Below are 4414 nucleotides of genomic sequence, written 5' to 3'. Positions count from 1 at the left end.
GGGAAAATTAAGATGGGACAAGGAGTACGTGTCAATTCTTCATCAAAAGAGGATGTGAAAAGTGGGACATTTGTTGATGCTTATTGATTGGCAAAAATATGGTGCCAGAAATTTTTCTACCCTGTATTACCTGTTTTTCTCAATTAGGAAATAAAGTGAAAAAAAGAAACTGCATTGTAAAAATTGGTGAATACACTGATATTCTGAAAATAAATTTATTTTGGCAAGTTTATATGAGAAAATTGAATTTGAATATCATGGTATACTTACTTCTTTCAAATAAACGAAGATTTTGTGCATATTTTACATTGTCAAGGAGTCCAGTTTGCTATACTAAGTCACAGTGCTGCAAGATACTAACTGAACAGGGTACAAATGAGATGCCTGTTTTATAGTGGTTATAGATGAACAACATAAATACATGTATGTTCAACTTAGTACATAATCTTTTACTTGTTTGCATAACAAAAGAGTAGAATGTTCATAGCCATTCTCTGTAAGCATCTAAACTCTTATATAGGGAGTGTGGCATGCTATGTCTTAGATTTTTATGAAACTTGGCACACATTCCTATATTGATGTATGAAACTAAAATTCATAATAAAATGGTTGCTATGGTCAATGGTTACCATGGCAACCAACATAAATTTTTCATGGCCTAAAAATGCTAAATTTTGATGAAAAATGACCATTTTTGACAAATTAAAAGTCTTTAATACAACAAGATATTTACATGACTTCATCTTTTGCCAAAATACATAATTTTTGTAGTTCTTTAGATATTTTCTAGTATTTGGGTAACTTTACCTAATAGAAAAAATATCGCCCGTTTTTAGGCAGGATTTTTCTGGGAAAAAATTGTAGATTTTAGGCTCTTTTGAAAAGCCTGGTATAAAATTTTTATGGACATTTGGGAAATAATAAATACATTGGTTTGAAAATCCATATATAGTTCTAATATAAACTGCAGAGAAACACTTGGTATTCATATTTTGTTTTCATGTTACCATGGTTACAAACTTAAGTTTTTTTTAAAGAATTCCAGACAAGGGCAATAGTTACCTACAGTTTCCATATAAATACCTGAGTATTTTAAAATGGATTAAAACCAAATTTAGTTATGTGGTACACAATAGCAAAAACAAAAAGAAAAATCAATTTTCATGACAAAAGGTCAAAGGTCAAGGTCAAAATAGCTCGATTTAGATGGAAATTTAAGGAAACTAAGCACATTTTTTTTCTGTGTCCTAACTAATACTTTTGTTTTAAACAGCATGAAGAAACAAAATTACATTTCTGGTGGACAATAACTACATGTGGCATCACATGAATTGGTAAATATGGACAGAAGGTCAAAGTTCAAGGTCACAATGGTACATGAAAATTGCCTTTTTGTCCCCTGCTTTCACTGAAAGTAGGGGATATTGATTTGGGTCTGTCTGACCGTCTATCAGTCTGTCTGTCTGTAACACTTTTGTTTCGGCCCGATGTCTCGAGAAGCCTTTGAGCCTTTGCAATGAAATTTTGCATAAAAAATCCCTGTGGCATAGGGAAGACTCCCATTGATTTTAAGGTCAAGGTCATGAATACATAAATTCTGTTTAAACACTTTATTTCTGTGCGATATCTCGAGAAGCCTTCAAGCTTTTGCATCGAAATTTTAAAGCACAACTTCCTATGAACTAAAAAAGACCCCTATTGATTTCGAGGTCAAAAGGTCAATGTCAAAAATTTATACATTCTGTTTGTGTGTAAAACTTTCATTTCCGAGTGATATCTCAAAAAGTTTTTAATCTTTTGCAATGAAATTTTATATCATAACTCCCTATGGTCCGTCGCTCCTCTTAAAGTGTCCCGTCCCCCCACCCCCCTCCGACCACCACCCCTCTAGATCCGTACATGCTCTTCTTTTTTCTTTAAGCAGGGGACACAGATTCCCTGAATTAGCTTGTTAATAAAGCATTTATACTTGGATATTGTGAAAGCGTATCCTGTTTTATATACAATTTATTTTACTGAAACTGCATGGTAAATAAATTACATTCTCATCTTTAGCTTGATGCATAATGTGAAAATGCTATGAGAATGTTTTTTTAAGGTCATTTATTGATAAAAATGTAGCCAAGTCAAAATATTGAAAGCCTATACACTTACCATATTGAGTGACTTGTATGTAGAGAATTGTGCTACATGCATGTAAAAAAACTTTTGTTGTTTTTGTAGACTAAGTCCTTGTTCTAAAATGTACATTTGTGACTCTATTCAACAGCCCGCACTTTGCCAGTGACAGTCAAATTATGTTTTCCTGTGACTTTTTTCAGAGAAGTTGACAGAAAAAGCCTAAATCCATTTTACTTTGCAATATTATTCTTAAAAACTTGAAAATTTAGAGACATTGATGATAAATATTTCAACCCAAATATGCATTGGTTTACTCATAATAGATCTGCTATTTCTCAAAATTTAATCAATAATTATCTGTTGAAAAAATCTGCTGGACCTGTTCGGATAATCTGTTTTTGTGCTTTCTTGAATTTATGTTGGTTGCTAAATTTGAAATGGTTGGTAAGCTTGATGGAATCGTACACCTTATGGTGTGTAATATAAACATAATTTCTAAAGTTTAGTCCTTGAAAATGTTTAAAATAAATAATCAGTCACTGCCTTCTTCCTACAGTTTTCATTTTTTTTTTTAAAAAAAATGAATATAATAAAGTAACCAATGACCAGGAATTATTCCAGGAACCATGTGCTTTGTAAAACGTTAAGAAGCGTTATTTGTAAATATTTAAGGAAGTGATTCATTCATAAGTGATTAACCCCTTCCCACCCCTATGTCCTAGGTATAGATTTATTTTTTGTTTAATTTTAGATTTTTTCTTTTGGTAGAAAGGGGGGGGGGTGTCAGAAATTTATTTATGTTTTCATTGTTAATAAAATACAGCTAGACTGATTTAATATTAATTTTACTGCTATAAGGTTCAATCTAAATGTATCTTAGTCTAGAGATATGATAAACCGATAACTTTAAATATGATTCAGACAATTTGTATTTCTATGCACCCCCCCTCCCCCCCAAAAAAGTATAATTTTGACTGGTCGATAGGAATCAAACAAAACATTTTTATTATTTGCCTTAACAATTTTTTTTATTGGGTAAAGACCTTTCCCTTAAAGAAAATTCTTGCTTCAGCAACATTATCAACTTACATCACATCATTCAATATAAACTTGATACACCTGTACTTTGTAGTTGCCAAGCCTATTTTTTATCTGACTTTCAACTTCCAGTTTTGTACGATCATGTAAATGTAGCTAGACTTTAATTATTTAGGTAAAATCAAAAGCCTACTTTTCTAACATTATAATTCAGTTTTTTTTTTCCACATTCGTTTTTAAAAAGAAACACTGGCTTTCCTGGCTGTTATTTATTGTAATATATCATGTGCTCTGACTGAGACACTGTACCTCTTCTTACAACCAATTCAATATAATTCTGATATTTTAAGTTTATCTTTTTATCCCATTTTGAAACTCCTAAGACCTTGAGGCTTAGGCTTCAATATCATGAATGTGCATAGAGGTGATTTCTTGTACCATGTGGTCTAAGACTTGTACATTTCCCCATTGTTCCCACACAAAAATTACTCTTTTGCATCCAGGAAATAAACAAAGAGGTTAAAATTTGTCTGCACATTAAATAAACAGAAAAAACACTTGATTTTACTTGAAATCCAGGATATATGTTGACAATGTAAACAACTTCCAGTCAGTTTTGTCCAATGATTTTTTTATCTCTCACACTAAGAGCTCACAATTATCAAAGGGAGATAATTCAATTTTTAAATGAATGTCTGCTATTTTAATCATAGATTTCTCATATTTATAGACTGAATACCAACAATGTTTTTAAATGACTTTTAAAATCAGATGTCATACTTTTTATTTCTGTGAGTAACATGAATTGAAGTAGCCGCATTTCATTGAATAGCATTCCCAAAAATTGCATTTTTTCAGAAAAAATCAACTTTAGACACCGTTTCCATGGTAACTACTCAACATTCATATGATCTAACAATATTTTTGGAGTAGTTTATGAGGTGGTAAATTCTAGCCAAATTTGAAAAAAATCTGTGACTATGCGTGCCACAAAAGTTTAAGTGGTTACAGAGAATGGCTATTAATTTGTTTTATCATGTACTGTAAAGTCACATATTTTCGTGGGGTCAAATGTTCGTGGTCTGAGGAGAAACTATGGGTTCGTAGGGATTTGATTTCGTGGATGAAGATGTTGAGTAGTTATGTACATATGACATTTTACATTTCGTGGTGGACATGAATTCGTGGGTCTCTTCATACCTCGGAAACAACGAAAATTAAACCCCCACGAAAAGAAGTGATTTCACAGTATACA

This window comes from Saccostrea echinata, unplaced genomic scaffold (assembly GCF_033153115.1).
Source record: "Saccostrea echinata isolate AGI-Se365-2 ecotype Australia unplaced genomic scaffold, CSIRO_AGI_Sech_v1 ptg000046l, whole genome shotgun sequence".
Lineage (NCBI taxonomy): Eukaryota > Metazoa > Mollusca > Bivalvia > Ostreida > Ostreidae > Saccostrea > Saccostrea echinata.
The sequence above is the reverse complement of the archived record's forward strand: the minus strand, read 5'-3'. Positions refer to the sequence as shown.